Genomic DNA, 21,257 nt, shown 5'->3' with positions numbered 1-21,257 from the left:
GCTGGGTACTGTTGAAATGTCATGGCTTTGCAAGCTCCCTCCTTTCTGATGACTACTTCTTATGAACTCTGGTCTGCCAAACTGGAGGAGTAAGGCACAGCAGAATGCCCTGCTAAGTGCTATGATTTCTAGTACAAGCAGAATGTATGCATATATGTTATTCATACTGAGATGACATTTGGGGCACCAGAAAAGCAATGAGAGGCACATTGGTTTTGCCTGTTTAAACACAGAAAATAGTCAGGAAATGTCAAGCTTGACATGTGCTTTGAGTTTCCCAAAGGATAAGGATCTCTTAGGTTGGTTCTCCTTCTACTTATATTTGTTTTTCTATTGCCAGAATCATATTTGCTGCAGTAGAATCACTTTTAATTTACTTAAGTGTGAGATCATAACTGTCTGATTCCTCTGTTTAAAATCAGCATTGTTGTGATATTCTCAATACTTTAAACACTTTTATGATATTCAAAAAATATCTTAGTCTTCCAAAAATTGCTCTTCTTTAAGTTGTTTTGGTCAAGTTCCAAACTTCATGTAATTTGTGTTGCTAATATTACCTCATTTCCAAACAAGGCTTCATGCATTTTTTCAACTCACGACCTTTCTTAATATAATCACTATAATTGTACTTTAGCAAAGGCACTTGAATGCTTGAGAAAAATATCTTATTAAATCCATGATAAAGTAGGGACTGAGCAATTATATGCTGGAAGGGGAAAATTCACCAGCAACTGCACATTACAAAGGTTGCAAAGTGCCTTGATGAGCTGACTGTGGCTCTCTGATTGATGAACAGCAGTAGATATGCATAAAAGAGTGTGGGTGCCTCCAGCTTGTCTCTGCCTTCAGTGAAGTCAGAGAAGAGGGAAAACAAACTGCTTTATAGAAACCCACTCTCTTGCCTGGACTGATAAGCTTACAAAATAAATGATATGCATTAAACATAAGTAAGGGCAATACAGAGAGCATATGTCTTCATATATACTATGTTTCAGGATATTCACCTAAATTCATCTCCTGTGCTGTTTCTGTGGAGCTATTAACAAAGGATAAACGTAGCTCACTGTTGAATTGTATTCTGATCTGAACAAGATCAGAGACAATAGCTGTGTGAAAGCGTAGGGCTCAGATCCACTCCCTTAATCCCTGGTGAAGAAGTAGTACAGTTTCGGCTGAAAGGGTATCCAGGCTGCTGTGTCAGAAGCAAGCAGGTAGATTACTACAAGCAGCAGGAAACATATAGTCCCAGTGACAGAAGACACCAGCAATGGCGTACTAAGCAGAGTTTGCAGAGACAAGTACCCCACCTGTGTCTTAGACTCCATGGGACAACCAGATGTCAAGCCTACGTGGCTTCTTTAGCTGCCAAAAATGTGGAAAAACCTTAATCATAAGAATTCAGCAGGCAAGGAGAGCTGTGAGAAGCTATAGAAGAATCACAGGAAAGCACTTCTCTCTCTTTGCAATACCTGTAAACCCCAGTGCCCACACTGCAAAACACTCCTGAAGAGCATCCCCTAGAAACAGCATTAGCTTCAGCGGTTTCTAAAAGTGAAAAGAAGTGTTTAAAATAACAGGATTTCCACAGCATAGAAGAACAAATCTTTAAGGGTTAGGGGGACAAAAATGTTATATTTAGAATTTTGGAAGGGAATGGCCTTCCATTTGTTGTTTTTGGGAATGGGTACGATCAGCCAATGGAGAACTGATATGCGAACACTTTTATGTCAAACCTTTAAATGTATGCACTGATTTCTTACCTACACTCTGCTGTGTTTCACAGAAATCCCATGCCAATATTATTCAGCTATGGCAGGAATAAATAGTGGGCTACATTATAACACTACTATAGCAACAAGTCCTCCACTTTTCTCCCCTCCAATAACTCCTAGAAAGAGTTGTATTTTTCAGCAATATACCGGTGTTTTCTATAGTTACAACTTACATGTCATGACTATTACATGCCGCATCAATGGCAAAACTCCACTAACTGGAAAAAAAAAAAAAAAAACGAATAGTGAATTCCCTGGAGAAAAATCCACTTTTCTATTGGTAACAAAATAACCGAGTCCTGAGACTGTAGTGAAGGCAATACTACTTCTCACCACTGTATCACAGAGAATTTCCTACTAAATTACTTCTGTAGCTTAAAAGTTAAACTCCCGGTGATTCAAGAAAATGGGAATTTTCACACCTGTTTCTTGTCAGCTGTGGAAGCCCCTTTCCTGCCATTTTTTTCATGAATATCTTTCCACTATTGTCTCTCTCTGATATGATAAATAAATTCTTGTGGAAAAAAAAATCACATTGCATACTGGTCCTTTAGGACTTTGCTGCTTACAAAGCTGTTCAAATTGCTTCAGTATTTAACTGTGATCTGACCCACATCTACCAAATACTGAAAGTAGCTGCTTTTTATCAAGGTAAGGCCAAGAAGCATTGCACCAAACCAAAGTTACCATGCTTTCATTTACATACTGCCTTAAAGCTCAAGAGCCCAAACAATTCCCAGCACATCACAATTTAGTGGACAACTCTTGCTCTGTTTCACTCTCCTCTCACCGTTTCCCTCTCTGTGATGTAAGTCAGACTTGTAAAGCCTAATTACCTTGCAGATGTTCTCACAGAAAGCTATCCTAAAACAAGTCAGTTATCATCTGGATGCTCGTAACTGGAACATGGCCCTTTTGTGCATGGGTCTAGTGCAAGGAGAAGATTACAGCAATCTGTAATGCAGCCCCATAACTCAAGAAGCTCTTCCCTTTGCAATGAGATCAAAGGTATCCTGGCTTTGGTATTTAGAAATCTAGATACCGATTAAAATTCTGGAATACTCTGACAACAGCTGCTTTAAACAGAAGTTACCAGATGGTAATATTTGTGTGGGTACCACATAGTCTGGCAAGGAACAAACTAATGATGCACAAAATGCTTTGATGCACAGCCTTCAAGCACTAAACTTAAAGTGATATGAAGCTTCATACAAGGATTTGTCTGCCCTGCTTTTCAGTTGTGTGTGAAATAATTTTTAACAATACAAATGTACAGGTAAGGAGACACAGCGTTATTTGGCATCATGTTTTGGGGATTAAAATGAGTACCATCTCTCAACATGACTAATATTTGTGAATTTGTCCGTAAATTTTGCAAAAAGCTACAGGCCACATTTTAGATGTATTGCAGTTAAGATTTCCCGGTGGGTGTTTGGAATATAAAAATCCAGCAGTCATATGGAGATTACAGCACAGGCCTCTTTCAATCATATTTGGGAAATGAAACACGATGACAGCCTAAAAGCCCATATCCAACAAAGTCTGTCAAGTTAAAGACCACAGGAAAACTCAGGAAATGCTACTCATATGGGTATATTATCAACACAAACAAGACTAGAGTTGTACCCTACAAAGGTTTTAGGACAGAAAATTCCAGGGCTATCTGCTGTATGTAGGTGGATAAGAGGCTCCGATTAAATGCCTTTGGTAGGGATGATGTGATTGACAACAGAAGAATGACAGAAAGAGTAAGAGGATTTCTTGTATGGTCTTGCCACGATGTGTGAAGACTCAGAAAGCTGTACACATCACCTATACCCTGTTGTTTTTTTTTTTTATTTACTGAAGACATCCACAGAGCATGGTGCATGCAGAAGTAAGAAAAGTAGCAGTATCTATAAAACTGTGTGCTGTTTAAAGGAATGTATGACAGTGGTCTACTTTTCCACTCTTACTCTAGAGTTCATGTACCATATTTGTAACCAACCTGGTCAAGCTAAGTGCAAAGCTAAACCCAGCCTTCAGATGCACATTGATTTCTTTTTTTTTTCTTCTTTTTATTCCAACACTGAGCATGTACAGCACAAAAATAGGAACCTATGTAAAGTATATACATTTACAGTTCAGGGCTCAGGTGGAATCTGCATGAAAATTGCACTGGGCAGGTAACCTTGCTGTTTTCCATTGCAATGCTGAAACTTTTATCAAAGAACACAAAATAGTGTTGAGTGATTAGTTCAGCATTTTTGCGTGCTGGAAAGCTTAATGATATTTTGAAATATTTTTTGCACTAAAAAGTAAGTGTGGCAAGCTTGCTTTGCATTAAATACTCATTATTTCTCATAATTTATATATTTATTTATTATTAAATAAAGCAGAAGTCTGCTAACAAGTAACAGATAATCAAAGCTCGACCAAAGTCAGATAAATTATAATAACCATTATAAATTATAATGAACATATACCTCTATAAAGCACGACTATATTACACATTAATATTATTTGTGCTCTTAGGAGAGACTCTCCTAAGTATACATATGCTAAACAACTGACTGTTTAAAATAAACTAGACTAAAATTCACTATAGATGATCTAAGTCAGTTACTGGTCTGTGACTCCAGTGATGGTCCTTTTTTTCCTCTATCTTGCTATTTAGGACTTCTGAGAAAGAAATTAGAGTGATAATTATTGTCCCTAGAAATTTAAGACAGAATAATCGCATCAAATCGTAAAAACTTATTTATGTACTTTTTCATTTGTTCTGTTGGACCATTTGTCCAGGATGACTATTATATTCAATATCCTCAGTATATTAGCATCCCGCAGTAATGTATTTAACTTGGGCATGTTTATTATATTTATTAACCAAAGGACAAAAATAATAGAATGAGATGCAATAGAATACATACATCTTTTGTGTAGTTAGCAGGCAATATATTTAATTGTTTCTCCTACATGTATGTTGATTTAAATGAGAGTCAACAACAGATTCTAAATCCAATACAATTTACTTGGTACAGACCACGTTCTGTGCCAGGGGTCTGAACAACCCTGAACTTAAGTACTGCTGTAACCATACAACTTTGCAGCCACAGTGAGAAGTTCCCACTGGAAAGCACCTGTATGTCTGCACTGGGGAAGGAAGAAGTGTCCTACACAGCCCTGCATCCATCAGCAAGAACTAAGTCACATAAAGTTCTGTCCACCTGTTACACATGGCACTGGTGCATGAAATCTGGCTCATGTACTCCTGTTGTTTTCCCAGCAACTGAAGTATAAAAAGAGCTCTTGTGCAAGTGTGAAAAGCCAGAGTGCAGTTATGTTATCCGAAAGAGCTGGAGGACCAGACAAAGTATGGGAAACTTACAAAATGACCAGTGCTAGAAGGCCAGAGGCTCGGCAGCAGCTGAGACAAGTGCCCAAGGTCACCGTCGCTGGTGACACTCCTGGTGTGAAGCCATCAGGTGAGGACACGGGAGGCTGGCACAGCCAGGACATGGCATAGCCTATTCCCATTCATAGAGGAGAAAGGGTGCAGCTCCCGAAAGATCAGCCCAGACTAAAGGTCCAGCCAGCTCAGTACCTACCTTTGAGAATAGACAGAAGTATGTACATTGAGCAGAGGACAACAGGGTAAGAAATAAATCATCTCTCTTGGCAGACCCTCTCAGATGTATCACAATACAGTTACCTTTTTTTAAATGGATGAGTTGTCACTGTTTTACCCTGACTTACTTCATCAACACTTCTACTTTCCCCAGAGATGGGTTTAAGCCACAAACTTCCCATGCAGCTCTAAATTCCCCTGCATTTTCAGATGAGGATACATGCCACAAGTTTTAAATTTATTTTCCTATAGCTTGGAAATTATTCTTACAAAACAATAGTTCTCTACATTAAGTGAGCACACGTTTTATTCTCTTAAACTGTGCACAATTGTACAATCAAGCTGGTTCTATGCTGTTTATTATTAGTTCTTATTATTAGGCATGATTTCACTTTGATCACATCCACATGAAGTCACTGTGGATCTGTCACAAGTATTCAGAATGACAGAACAACTGGCTTTCTTTTTAAATAGTGAATGAAGAGTGATGAAAGTAGAGAAAATGTGCATCCAACATACTGCTGGAATTTAGATGCAATAAAATACCTGAAATGTTAAAGGATCTTAGGGCCTAAGGAGATCTTTTGTCTCCTGAATTATCATAGGACTTTTTTTTTTGAGTGTCAAACAGGACTGGGGTTGGAGAAAATACAGAAGTCATTTAGAGCATTGCAGTCTTCAAACAAAACGTAGATGAAAATTGTAGAAACTCTGGAGGTCATCCTACTGTCATCGAAACAAATTGCAAAATTATTGCAAGACAGAGGGAGAAGAAGCCAGCTATCTGATAAGTTATTAAATACCAAGCACTATTTAAAAGTACACAATTTCTTTGATACTCAGTCTTCAAAGCAATTTGTCATACACTATCTAGTTAATTTTCATAACATAAGTACTGCTTCTACGTTTTGAAAATAGAGTAACTAGGGACAATTTAGCAATCCTCTAGCAAAAGTGGGGTAACTAAGCCACAGGAGGTACCTCATTCTTTCTGGCTATGAATAAATGTCAGTATCAGTTTTTAAAAACAGAATTTCTTGGCTCCTCTTCTTGAGGAACATATCCAAAACTCTATCTCACTTTCTATGCGGCATGAAAACAGAACTAAAACAACACCAGCACCTTCTACCTTGTACTATGCATTTCCCTTCATTTTAAAAATATTTCATATAATTCTATTCAAGCTAAATGGAAAGGACATACAGTCTGGATCAGAAAGTGACAAACATAGTACTCCCCAAGGTCATACCCTCATTATTTTTATTATGCCTGCACTAGACTGCCTGCTAAAATATTACCTTATAGGTTAACTTCAGAAGATCGTGCTTTTGCAGGTCTATTTGTATTAGCATGCAACAAAGCCGTATAAGGCTTGCTAACCTTTTGGTCGTCTCTGTACACCTTGTGGGCAGACAGCAAGTACAACCAACTCAACTCAATCCCTTACCTCAAAACTGCTGAGATCCAATAATTTCATATCTTTGTAACAGGGAATTCATCTTTAACCCACAGCACTGCAACATTAATTGAATCTACAGTGGGCTTAATGTCTTAGCAAATATCCCAGATTAAAATTTCAATTACTTGTTCTATCTTAATAGCAAAGAAATGATAATAAAATAGCTATAGGATTAAGTAGTTATTGCCTAATGCTTCCAGTCTTACTATGATTTGTACAAATTCGTTACAGGTAATTCCAGATCCCAATTCTCACAGAAGAAAAATGTAACTCATTTTTGTTAAAAGATAATGCATTATGACAGGAAGCATTCCTAGTGATGCACAGGTCCTAACAAAAATAGCAGCTGGATTGAACAGAGGCAGTGTGCTCCTTAAAGACATTTAGCAAATGGGATTTTCTTGTCAGTGTGCACCTGCCATTTTTAAGTGATCCCTCTGCAAGAACCTCTGCAAGAATGGGCAGATGGCGCTAGGTATTTCCTAGGGTTATGAACACCAATATCTACAGGTAAACATAACCATGCTAGGCATGTTGCTTTTAACAGACTAATATAAAAATATGATCCTCGTTTATTTTACAGAGATGTGCATAGGGGTTTTCATTTTCCTAATCTGTGTTAATCCAGCATAAATTTGACCTCAGCATGAAGCTACCATGACCAGAAAACAATGATCTCTTTTAATTACTTGTTTCCCCTTCTGTTTAGACCAGCAAAGTGCATTAAAATGTCTTTTAAGTTGGGGTATTCCATGTCTTGTTAAATGCCTGTGACTCTAGCATTTATACCCACTTCACAGTCCCTTTATAGCTTCCTGTGTAGGTAAAGTGGGTTTCGCACAAATGAGAGCCCAACTCCAAATATAGACAGCCGTGTTTAGCGCTGTGTTTGTTACCACATTAATTTCCTGCATTCCTGTTCCAACATGAATGTCATTTCCCAGTGCAGAAGAGCTTCAGCTGTAGACAGTTCACAGAGATTAGCCTCAGGCCACTAATATTCTGGAATAAAAATGTTATTCTTTCCTTTGAGACCAATGCCATCTCTGGAATGAAGGCTGATGTGTCAGCATACAGACAAGGATGCTAAGTATACTTTTTGGAGCAGGCATTCCCAACATTTTCTTAGCAATCGGAAAGATTATTCTTTCTGTGGCATCTGTACTGGAATTACATATTTTCAGAAGAAAAGGAATGACTTTGAGGAATGATTGGTTCCTCTCCTTTATTTCCCACTACCACCAAATGTTTCCAGCCCCTTCCCCTTACTCTTGGCAGGCTGATCACTTTCATTACCTCCCTATTTAAAATTGTGAAGGAGGAAAGAATGTTTTATTGGTGCCAGGGAGGAGTGGTTGCAAGGGACAAGGGAAGGGAATGAGAAGGAAAAAAAAAAAAAAAAGGTGAGTGGTGGTTAGGTTTGTTTTAGATTCCCTATCTGTGCAATAAAGATCCACACCACATCATCATCTCATAGCACATATTGTCTCATGTAGAGTTAAATCATTTTTTAATTTGGAAACTTAACAATCAGCAAGAATGCTAGCTGGCAGTACACAGCAGCTCCTTCATCCAAGGAAGGATTCATATCTCCAAGAAGGACATATTCCTTCTGCTGTCAGTGAGCCATTTCCTACTTTGTGCCAACAAGTCTGCTGAAGGCCTGTCAGTCAAGACAAAACACAGAGATCCAAAAATATGGTGTACATTTGGCCATAACTATCCCCACAGTCAGCTACAGAATTATAGGAGATAGTGATAGTGATTGTGGAAGTTATGGGAGAAAAGGTGATCTCCAGTTCACCAGAGTGCACGAACGTGGAGGAGATATGCCGCTTATACTATCCGGAATGCACCTTACCTCCACACCCACATTCACACACGTCCATAAAAAAACAGTGCTGAAACTCCCAGCGCAACAGGCTGCATTGCACTGCAGCCCACTATGCTACTAGACCCATCCTTCCACAATCATCTGGGATGTGCTTTGCATGCAGCCTGCCCGTCCTCACTGTACAGCACCACATGCAGGGCTGTCCCTCTCCCACACTGTCCTTGTTTCAGTTTTGGCATTTCCTAAGCGTTCCTGCTTTTCTCAGTCCCTCTGTGGAGGTGAGGTCACCACTGTATCATTGCAATTGTCCAAGGGCAGCCATTCTTACCTTCACATCTTGCACTGGGGTCTTCACCAACAGCAGCTGACATAGCTCATGTGACCCATGATCATAAGCCATGTATATCATGCATGGCATTGGCTTGGTTGGGAAGAAGCTTTACTTGGAAACAGAAGAGTGAAGAGAAAAAGACGTATGTACCATTCATCTCTCAGATATGTCTGGAGGTACATGTTGCTGCAACAGATTTACAAGTAAACCAATATTTTTTTTCAATTTGTTTTCAGTGCTCAGGGTTATTTTTGGCCAGGAATGTTATTCTTTGAGTGTCTGAGCTCCTCTGGAGGCTTCTTCTTCCTGTGAACCATGACTGGTTCACTGAGCAGCCTCCAAGTCCTGTGTGGTAAGCTATCAATTCCAAGAAGAATGAGTCAAGTGTTTGCCCACATGAAATTCATTCCCTGTTATTTTAGGAAGAGGCAGAGAGGCTCATAACTCATTCTCATCATTGCTGGGAAGCAATCACCAGGTCTCTTGCACAACGCAGAGAAGAGGGCTTCATAGTGATTTAAGCAACATAATGTTACAGCAAGGTAACACATGACATAGCAATGCCATGGAATGTGCCATTGTCATAAGAATTAAATACTTCAGTGGATATTCCTGAACTTCACTTCAACAGGGATCACTCATCTGCATCCAGGTTGAGATTTTTTTGAAAATTTCATAAAACAGACTCTGCTAATTATTTTTAAACAAGTTAATGAAATAACTAAATTACTAAAAAATCATAGCAATAATCTGAATTGCCCTCAATACTGTGAATTAAATCCCACAGATATCCATCAGCATAGTCACTTTTCCTTTAAGCGTGAAGGGCTTGGAACCTTGTAGTCCTGGGTTTCCTTTTGGAAAGGGTAAAGCTCAACCTACAAAACTGTATTAGATCTTGCCTTTCTCTAAAAGAGACTAAATCTGTGTTAATCCTTCCTTTAGCTGTGCAGACGGATATTCTGCAATTAACGTAGAAAAGCGATACTCGTAAGAGTCCCAGGTGAAGGTGTTAAGCCCCCCACTCCAAGCCTAACCTCATCACAGGGCCTAGAAATAATCTCCTCTACTTGAGTGCCACTGCAGAGACTAAATTACTGCAGTACTCCATATGGCTGGTGGATGGGTTCATCCAAGCTGAGGTACTTTACAACCGTAACACCTAATTAGCTTCATGACTCCAGGACCTACCAGAATCCACCAGCCCTGTTTACAAAGTCTGAGAATGATGGTGTGCCCTGAACTGAACTGGGCGTCGAGCACAGACTTCTTGCACCAGCTCCCAAATCTTGCCTTTTCTTATGGGGTTGCATTTAGCCACGTAGTTTCCTATGAAGGTTCGAGGGACAGTGTGCAGACGCACACTGAAATAGTAAACAACACAGAGTACAATGCCATAGAAAAAGAGAGTGGCAAATGGTAACTGTAGCTGCAACTGAGGCTAAATTTATTTCTAAAGCTTCTCTGTCAACAAGCTATTTAAGGCTTGTTGCTATATTTTTATCCTTCCTGCTGGTTTGAGTTTCTGGATCATTACTGCAAATTAATGATAAAGATATTAGTAAGATAGACTTCCTTCCAGTGGTTGGAAACATGTATTTTAGAAACATGTTCCTCTACTATTTTATTGCAGCCAGAAATTAAAGGTTTCCAAGAATCAAATCAGGCTATTTATATATTAGATGAGAAACACAAAGGATAGACATTACTTTTAAAATTTCAGCAAGAAGAAGAGTAATTTATAATTGCACCATTAAGATGTACTCTGGAGATAAATGAGCAGATGTAAGTACATTTTTAAGTACCAGTCAGATTATTTTGGTTATGAGTGAGAATACAGATTTTGTATGGTATGTAGTTTGTACCAAATAAAAAAGACTATAAAAAATAATCTGCAGTCTTTACGGTGTGTTTGAATTTGCAAGGTGCATAATCTCCACTAAGGTTCACAGGGTAGTCTAAACATTGGCAGTTGGTTTGTTCTCTTGAGTAGTAAAACTTGTGCTGTAGAGATCCCCTTAAGAGAATGGACTCCCTCCTCAGTGATAAATTTGTTTGTGGCAACCACAGACAATAATATTTTTAATTTCCTGTGCTGCAAGTAGCCTTCACCTAATAGATTGAATGTCATATTGATTCAAATTGGATCCTTTGCTACTGCGATCACTTCACAATGTAAGAGGTCTGCTAGTTAAACTCATGTGACTGCAGCTTCCTGGAAAGAAAATTTACTGTAGTAAAGCCACAGAAAACTGCAGAGAAAAATCCAAGCACAGTACACCCAGCTTATAATGTCCACTAAAAAACACACAGGTGGGAAGAAAGCAGAGGACTAAAGGATAACACAAATTTCTGGGAAAATCCCACAAGTTCATTAAGATTGACAAAGGTTAGAAGTCTCCAATTATTTATGTTATAAATATTTATGCTTCTAAAGCCTCTGAAGAGTTTTTGCAGCACATTTACATTTGCAGTCTTAGTCTTGATGTTTGTTTTACTCCAGCATTGCCAGCCATGTTTGGACTAGCCCTGTACACAAAGACTGTGACTAAAGAGTGTAGTCAGGCAGCTATAGAAGCTCTTCAGACCTCTTTCCCTGCAGTGATTCAGCAAGAGGGAGACTTCTATAGATTGGTTTAGGTTTTAAGATGAAATAGCATCTCACTTTTGCCTCCCTTACCAGTCCTTTGGGGTGTACCGCATGGAAGTAGGGAAAAATTCCCTGGTGTTAATCTGTTTGTGCTTTTAAGATAGAGGAGGTGGAGAGAAGTGAAGGAGGGAGGGAGAAAGGGAAAGAGGAAGGGCAAGCTGGTTAATGTTTTTCTTTTGGCTTGTTTTTATGAGTCACTCCACTAAGTATTTGCATTAGCAGGTCTCCTGCTGCTGCTAGATCATTCAATTGTTTGTTTAGTTGCTGTGTCTCTTGAAAAGTCCAACAACACTGAATTTTTATAAAACTTTGTATTTTACTAAATATTTAAATCTTTAAGAACCAAACAATTTCCCATCACTGTGGTCCTAAAGCAACAGAAGTCACCCCAAACTCAGTGCTATTACTCATTTGAGTAAAAGTTACAGAACAAAACTGATATTTATTGTTACCTTTTCGTGTTTTCTCCTGATTGAGTTTTATCAGAAAAAGTGAAAATAAGAACATAACTGAAATGTCACAATAATCAAGTTCAAAGTTCAAATCTTTTTATTCCAACTTGTGAATTGAAATAAAAAAATCTTAATCTCAAGCGACATTTGCAAAACCAAACTCTGAGTACAACTTTAACCAAGTTCCTTCGAAAGAAGGAAATTCCTTCTCTCTTCAGGTAAGAGACTAATATTGCTTAGAAACATATCAAATTAGATTCTGCATAGGCACTGAGATTGTCATTTCCTTACTCCTGCAGAATAGGGTCATCAGAAAATCTTGCTACTGAGTTGAACAAGATTAGGACTGTAAGCAAAATTTTACCACAGCCAGAGTGAAAAACAGCAGCTAAGTCTGAGGAAAGCAAAGGTAGCTTTCCTACAAAGAAAAAAAGCAAAGCCAGCTTTTTCTGTCTTTATGAGGATAACCAGCATTTTTTTGTTTGATGTCTTTTATCTCTTGGTTATTCTTCAACCTTCTCAATTTCTTTGTTTTAACAATTTGCTTCCAATAAACTTCTTTTTTCCCCCTTTTCAAGAGTGCCAGCATAAGATATGTTAATTAAATACAAACTAGGAACCTGTCCATTAGATTAAAAGGCAATAAAAGCTTCAGAACTTACCTGTTCACAGAGAAGGATGGTTCAGACAAGGGATTTGTGCTATGTGAGAGACTGAATCCCAAGAGGAGCATTTGTAAAGGAAGCTCTTCAAAATAGCTCCATATCTTCTTCACGAGGTGTTCATTTCATTTTTCCTTTTCTTCAATCAAAACAACAACTGATAGGAGAAAAGTGGCTGTTTAAAAAGACATAAAAGCCTTGTCCCGGTTTTAAAAGTATCAGCACATTAAGAGCAACTTTTCTTGATTGCAGACTTAGGATCTATGCAACTTTCTCTTAAGCACAGTTCAACCCCAAATAGCAAGTGTGTATAAATGGTATCTTCTTACTTATCACATCTGTTCCCTGTGTGAATTCAGAGATGCAAGTGCTGACTTCAGTAACAAAAATACTTTTTTTTAATTTTCTTGTTATTCTTGCTACACCAACATAACTGAGGGAATATGAGCTATAGCTCTTGCCTATCACCAACAGAACCATGGGATAATTAAAGGACTAGTCAGTTATTTGCATGCAAATTAACTGCCTAGGTGAAATTTAAAACATAGGTTACCCTTCACAGCATTTGTCGCCTCTAGTTATCTGCTAGAAGACATGAAGCTAGCAGATAAAATGTTTAGTTGCCTGATATAATCTGAAGACTGTTAGGGAGATGAAGTTTCTCCTCCACTTGCCACCTGGGCATATTTTATTTTGAAGATGCTGGAAATATGAAATGCAATTGTCTAAAGCTGGAAGTTTAAGCTCCTTCCTGTACAGCTGTTGCTTTATTATGTATACCTTCTTGCCCTGTCTGCCACTTTGGCTCAAGAAAGCCTTAGAGAACGGATGTCACCACAATGACTCTGGAACAGCAGTGACACTCTCTACTTAAAACTTATAGCAAGACACTGCTGTAACTTGTCTTCTGCAGCTTATACTATTTTCCAGAGCATGCTATTGATGTTTAAAACCCTTTAACTATACATAAGAAACACCAACAATCAGTATGCTATACACAGGGTCATTCCACATCTCTTGCTTTATAGCAGGTTTAACTCACTAGTTGGAACAAAGATGTTCATCTGAAGTGGCTAGAGCACAATGAGTAAGCATATACAATAACAAGCAGTTAATTAAATATTCCTTTAGGTGATATGGTAAGAAACATTCTGGGCTCTGAAAGCACCACATTTAATCCCTGCTAATAATCTTCTGAAGGGTTTGATTCAAAATTACATGAGCCTGTGCAGTTGCTCTGCCTATGGTATTCGAACCTTTTCTGCATGATATTGTGGCCTGTAATTCTTCTACTGCAGGTTCTTCAGTTTCAGTTTAGCTGTGGCACAACTTCTCAACAGTTTCTTTTGGAGATAACACAATCTGAAATGGAGGAGACACAGATATCTGGATAAGTACATTTTTAAAGAACTGCAGAAAATATCCAAGTAGTGTTCACATGATCTAATTTATCCTTTGGTCACCTAATGCACATAATGGACCCCAGTGAGGAATGTGTGCGCCCTGGGCTATCCGTCGGTTCATTACGCACATGCAGCTCTTGTTAAGTTCAATGTAAATGTAACGTACCAAGGAAAGGGAGGACATACCCTTCAGGGTGAATGCACTTTCTCCAAAAAAAAAAAAAAATGAAGTCCTGCAATAATGCTTTTTTCTAAGATGTTAAAGACTGGATATTGAAAACTAAGCACTTTGATGACTGACATGTATGCTTCAATTATTCATATCCCAAGTAGTAGCGTATCATTCTGATGACACAGAAATTTGCTTTCCTACAGTCTCCTTGCCCATCCAACCACATCCTTAGCATCAAATGTGTGGAGTGCATTACAGCTTCTGAAATCGTATTTTTTTATAACACCTTCACAGAGAAACACTGCCAGGACGCACATTTCCAAGCGGGCTGCTCAGCCTGTAAACATCGCTGATCTGGTTGTTTGAGCTCTTCCACCCAAGACCATCCGGAGGCTTGCCTGCAAGAGCATGATGTTTGTCAGCAGCCCTGGCCCCGCAGCTCTAAATATTTAATGTGATGAGCTGACATGTTTTGTCGCTCGCTCTTTACCCAACATTCAGTCTCCCCGCATGCACCCTGCCAACCTTTCCTGCTGCAGAAACCCGTACTCAGCACTAAAAATAAGACGGGTGAGCTATAAATAGGAGACGCTGAAAGCTCTGTCAAAACACCCTACGGGCATTGTGAGAGGGACCGCGTCTTCAGGAGGTGCCCTGGGAGGTAAAGGCAAGTGGCCAGGGCCACAGGGCTCCTCCCTGGGTGGCCGCGTTGCCAGGTGGAGCCCTGCTGGCTGCCAGCAGCTGCTGCACAGGTCTCAGGCCCTAGCAGGCTCCCCGTGCCGGTGAGGTACCTCAGCACTGACAGCGGGGGGCTGGTCAGCGGCCAGGGGCCTGGGAGTAACTCTGTGCCCTGCTGTGGGCATCCTTCCTCCGTGGCAACATCACCACAGGGGCAGAGGGGGCTACGAGGTGTCTCAGGGCTGCCCCCGTGCTCTGGTGACCAAAGGAAGGCAGGAGTTGGGGGGAGGAAGAATTCATGAGGTAAGTTTAATTAGAGGTGAAGGAGGAGCTTGGAGGGGTGATAAGAGGTGATTTGGAGAGCACGATATGGGATTGGATTGTGGTAAAATAAAATCGGAGACTGGAGCAACCAGAGCTAGTTATATATATATAGGTATACCTATATACCTATATATAGGTGTATATATATATATATATCACATCCCAAGTTGGAAGGGACCTACGAGGATCTTCAAGTCCAACTCCTGGATCCACAGAGGACCACCCAAAAATCAGACCCTATGTCTGAGAGTGATGTCTAAATGCTTCCTGAACTCCAGCAGGCTCGGTACCATGACCGCTTCCCTGAGGAGCCTGTCCCAGTGCCCGACCACCCTCTGGGTGCAGAACCTTTCCCTAACCCCCAGCCTGACCCTCCCCTGTCCCAGCTCCATGCTGTTCCCTCGGGTCCTGTCGCTGTCCCCAGAGAGCAGAGCTCAGCGCCTGCCCCTCCGCTCCCCTCGTGAGGGAGCTGCAGGCCGCCATGAGGCCTCCCCTCAGCCTGCTCTGCTCTGGACTCCAAACCAAAGGACCTCAGCTGCTCCTCATACATCTTGCCCCCTACACCCTTCACCATTTTCTTAGATCTCGTTTGGACGCTCTGATAGTTTTATGTCTTTCTTATACTGTGGCACCCAAAACTGCACAGAGTGGTTGAGGTGAGGCCACACCAGCACAGAGCATAGCAGGACAATCCCTTCTCTCGACTGACTAGCAGTACACACACACACACGAGGGAAGAGTGCAAAAAGGACAGTGCCAGGCTCTTCTCAGTGGTGCCCAGCGCCAGGACAAGAGGCCACGGGCACAAAGCGGAGCACAGGAGGTGCCCTCAGCACCAGGCAGCCCTTCCGTGCTGTGCGGTGATGGAAGCACTGGCACAGGCTGCCCAGAGGCTGTGGAGTCTCCTCCTCGGAGATGTTCAGCATCCAACTGGACATGGCCCTGAGCAGCCTGTTCTGGGTGTCCCTGTGTCAGCCTACAGAGGTCCCTGCCAGCCTCACCCCGTCTGAGATGCTGTGAAATCCTGTAGGGCCCTGCTCAGAAGTAATGGAGCTGAGGATGAGGATCCTCCCTTGCAAAGACTTCCAGGATTGTACCCAAATTTAATAAGAGCTTTATAGTTCACTGCTGCAGCTGCTTATGGCTTTATGGTGGAGAAGGTCTCTTAGGGCAAACTTTGATTGCAACGAGCAGGTCTCCAGTTGAGAGCTGCCTGTGCCTTAAGAGAGCAAGCAGCAGGGAATTACATTTAATACCTCCTCCTTTCAGTTCTGACGTTATTTCAGCAAGTAACAGCAGGGCTCCCCTACTATGCTGTATGATCTTGCTCTGATAACTAATTTCCCCTTGTAACAGGAATGCTTTTGCTTGCACAATGAAAAAAAAAAAAAAAAAAATCATGTGCCTGTAGAGCCTGGTAGTTGAACAGTGTTGTAGTTTTAAACAGTGTTGTTTTGTCCTACAGCATGCTCCTCTTGCGTTTTAATTTAACCTGTGGCTTGTGTCATTTGAAAAAAAAGAAGAACAAGCAAATAAACAAAAATTAGGAAACTTTCCTACTTTACTATAGCCCATTTTATTTCTGAGAAAAAGAACTGGGTATCTATGATGAAGGCAGACAGAGCTTTTCTGCAGTAGCACAGCCAATTGTCCACAGAAAATGCTCCTACATCTGATTATTCTCAGTCCCTCTTCAGAGACTTTCATTGTAATTAGGTACATTTTTTTGTAGAACTGCTAGTACATAATGGCTATTTTCAGAAAATGGAAATTTTGATTGCAATAGTCCAGTTTTGGTACATATTTTGAAGGGTTCATTTTATAATGTCTTTAGTTGCCAACAAAGTCTTTTTTTCTTTTTTTTTTTTTTTTTTTTTTCCACCAAGCCCTGATGGAATTTGAAGAATCTAGCTGAGTACATAGCTTTTGAATACAAGACAGAGGTGTGGCCTGCCTGTTGCTCCCACAAACAAACACACATGTACCTGCCCCTGTGTTTCTTCATACCTTCTGTCTGGAAGCACCCACGAGCTTCTAGAAGATCAAACTGTGACCTTGCTGAAGTCAAAGTCAAAATCATTATGGACTTCATCAGGAGGCAATGCAGGCAAGTTTACAGCGTGTGGTGATTGAAAAATCAAAAGTAAAATGTAGTTCCCTGTTACAATCATTATAAATTTGTTGATTATATCACTTGTCCAATTTTTTTTTTCAAGGATTTTTGTAAGGGATAAAAATGGAAAACAGAAAAATACCTAACAAAAAAAAGTATGCAGAAAGGCATTCTGGTGATTTCTTGACTATTATTAAAAAAAAAAAAAAATCAAGAAATTGCAACAAATAAAAAGATTTCCATCTAAATAAATGAAATGGCTATGTATTTGGGTTATGGGAATATGCTCATTTATGTAAAAAGCACTATTGTGGAGACCTGAGACCTGTTCTAAAAAGCACAATGGTATATAAAGATGCAGATAGGTAAATACAAGCATAAAGATCTGGACAGTGCCGGCACCTTGATCCATGAAGATAATGAGAATTCTTAACTCTCTTGTAGTTATTTACAACTTGTTGGCCCCATTCTGCACATGAAATGAATTCTTACTGAAAGCTTTTATGCCTGTCAGTCAAGATAGAAGCATTATAATATTGTTTTTGCCTTGCAATAACTGTTATTCAACCTTAAAACACACAAATATGTCATGCTAACTTTACTGCTTAGAATTCTCCCATGAGCTTATTGGTCTTCATCTTGGCAGAGTTTATCATTGATATCTGATGGCATATTTTGCCCTGTCCTTAAATAACACATTGACTTTCGGTAGATGTAGGTATCAGTGGATGTCTTTATTCAAAATTTGGACGTTGTTGATTTGGCCTTGTTACTAAAAGGGTTAAAGTTAACAGGAGGAGCATTTGGAAAATTTGCAAATTTTAAATTAACATTACTAAGTTTTTTAAAGGAATTTAAATGATTTCAAGGGAGCTGCTGAAGTGATTGCTGAAACTACAAAGCATGGATAAATACCAAGATTTTGTGTCTCATCCTTTTAATTGTGTTTAGAAAAGACACAACCTGACATATCAAGTATTCTGTAATGAGTTCCAATAGATTTATTACAAAGAAGATTAAGTATCTTCCTTTATTCAGAAGATAAAAGCAGGGTGTTAGAAATAAGGAACCTAATATGAGGATAAGAATAGATTATTATTTTAATATTTTACATATATATAAAAACTGTGGGAGGTTTTTTTTCAGATACCTGAAAGGCAGGTTCTTGGCAGCAGAATGCTGAACTAGATCATCTGTAGTTCTGCTACAGAAACAGCAATCATTTCCCTGATGTCTGTCACTAAAAAGTTACAGAAAGCTCAGCTTCTAAACTGGTTATTTATACTGGCTCTGTAGTTACCGCCTGAATCGGGCTTCCTACCTCCTCCTGTGGGTTTTTTTGGCATGTAGGAACAGACACGTCCCTGTTCCTGCTGTCCTTATGCTAGAAGCTTTATGACTAGATAGAGCAGAGCTGCTTCATTGGCTTTTGGCCACCGAGAACGGCTTGCCTGCTCTGGAGGAATTTCCAGTTTGCTAGCATCCAGTGCTTTGCCATCTCTTGTTACGGTGTAGAATTAGCCACAGGGTTTGCTCTGTGACACCTGACATGGATGACTCCCCACCAGTCCAGAATGTACAGAAGTAAGCTTCCTGGCGGCCCCACCAGTGCACAGCATGCCCCTAAAGTGACATTAAAAACTTCTCATTTTTTCCTCCTCCCCTTCACCATCAATCTGTTACTTCTCTCTGCCGCAGCTGCTACAGGAAGAGGCTGTGTTACCTTTGCGAACTGCTGAAACTCATAGCTAACTGCTGTGAGCCAGCAGGTTTCAGATGTGAACTGTAGTTCCTTGTGAAGATCTTGTGTTCAAGATGGGCACCTTTGACCTACCACATGGCCCATCAGGGGTGATTTACACTCCTGTGGGTTTAAAAATGGAAAGCAGAAATAATAGAATAATAAACAGTAAGATAATTTAGCAGAATGATATTATTATCTTCTCAAAGTCCTAACAAAATAAGTGATAGACTTATTCGTGTGGTTCATTCATGTAACGTTGTAATTCAAACAACTGTACTGAATACACATTCACTGGGCAATACATTATACCTGACTAAAAGGGGGGAAACTCAGTAATTCTTCGTTGTATAGAAAAGAAAATGACTTTTAAATTTCTTGCTTTGTCAAGCAATAATACCTCATTGTCATGTCATGTTAGAAAAAGTAGAAGCATGTGCATAAGCAGAGGGAAACCCACTGAGTGGAAGAAAAAAGTATCTAAAATTAGGGGAGAAGAGACAGCAATCACCAGCTGCTCAGGTTAAATATTCTTTTCTGTACTCTTTCATTCTTTTGATTATTTCTTTTCTTATATAAGGTGTGTTGTTATTTTTAAACAAATACAGTTAAAACATGATCTGCCATTCCTTGGCAGCTAGATACGTAGAGACATGTAGATAAAATTAACAGTAAGACCATTGCAGTATGAAGTACTATTAATAATGGGTGTATTTTTCTCTTCTTTTTCCTCTTTATTTTTTTTTTTTTATATTTCACTAGGCATTATGTCCAGTTTCAGCCCTTGTAGACCAGAAGAGCCCAAACAGTAAATAAAACATGCAACACTGGTAGAGCTTGTGTTGCTTCTGTTTGGAGATCAGCAGCCCTGATTCATTCTGCAGTTGTATCTTGCTCAAAGCAAGGGTTATCAACCCAGCAATAGAGACAGAAGAAACTAAGTTTGAATAGTTTTTTTCTAATTTGTAGCTACTGAAAAGAAAGTGAAGAAGTATGGAAACAGAGAAACATTTTGCCAGCACTGCCCTGCATCTGACTAGAAGTTAATCTAATCAAATATGTCTGCAACACTGGCCATAAGTAGATGTCTGGGAAAGTATAAGAACAGGGCAACAGTACAATACTTTCCCCTAATACTATCCCTCCTCCCTTTTTCCTTTCTCAGCCCTTTGGGAGAGAATGGCCTTTAATTTTTGGCTAACCAGTGTGGTGGACACACAAACCTCAGAGTTTTCTAACAGCTCCCGTCTCGTGTTTCAGTACTTATTTGTACTTAGATCAGTTCTCGTGACTTGCTGATTGTGCTGTCTTAGTGTTTAAATCTTACAGATCAAGGCTCATTGTGTGAGGCACCTATCTACGCAGAGCGAAAGACAGCTATTGCCCCAAGAAACTTTAAATTGCTAGTTAAACTAGACAAGATGGATGGGAAGAGAAAAAGGTATACATTGTGGTCTTTGATGCTCTAAGTCACACGCTAATTACAAACATATTCCTAGAGTCATTTCCAGGCTGGTAGATAGAACATTGCTGCAGAGCCAGGGCAGCAGAGCCCTTCATAGCAATGTGAAGCTGAAGGAAATTTCCACTGCCACAGCACTCGACCTTCTTCACAGGGAACAGAGAGAAAGCATTTGGTTGCTCCAGGAGGGGAGCTGAGCCTGCAGGCTGAGTGGGCTGCACATCGGTGGCTGGATGCTGCTGCAGACCTCCCAGTCAGTAGAGAAAGAGACACTTCCAAGCCATAGACCATCGCTAAGGCAATTCTTGGACACAGGGAGAAGGGAGGGACCATACCGCACCCATCTTGGTAAAGTCAGCCTTTGTCCTGCTGAGAAGAAAAGAAAGGGGATTTTGGAAGGGGCACGGGGTTGTAAGTGATTTTAAGGCTTGAATTTTCAAAGGAGTCTAAAATAAATTAAGTAATGTGCCAGCAGCAGGTTGGTATCCATCAGAAGAGACAGCATGAATTTATTTATATCTTGCTTTTACTTGCCCAGGATGGGGCCGTATTTCTTGTTGATAAATGCGATCTGAAGTGCTTCACTTACAACATGCT

At 39.9% G+C, this 21,257-nt stretch overlaps 1 protein-coding gene across 4 annotated transcripts in view; it reads right to left on the bottom strand.

Annotated features, from left to right (window-relative positions):
* Nucleotides 1-21,257, bottom strand: part of KCNK2 (potassium two pore domain channel subfamily K member 2) — a 157,748-nt gene that overhangs the window by 117,686 nt on the left and 18,805 nt on the right. For 2 of the 4 annotated variants that reach the window (XM_066993656.1, XM_048057552.2), the window contains one exon: nt 12,768-12,924. The gene's annotated coding sequence lies outside the window, so the exon portion shown is untranslated. Of the gene's footprint in view, nt 1-9,000; nt 9,433-12,767; nt 12,925-14,023; nt 14,130-21,257 lie in introns of those variants that run through there. The other 2 variants (XM_066993660.1, XM_066993657.1) reach the window with 2 other exon arrangements.

This window comes from Anser cygnoides, chromosome 3 (assembly GCF_040182565.1).
Source record: "Anser cygnoides isolate HZ-2024a breed goose chromosome 3, Taihu_goose_T2T_genome, whole genome shotgun sequence".
NCBI lineage: Eukaryota > Metazoa > Chordata > Aves > Anseriformes > Anatidae > Anser > Anser cygnoides.
The sequence above is the reverse complement of the archived record's forward strand: the minus strand, read 5'-3'. Positions and strand labels throughout refer to the sequence as shown.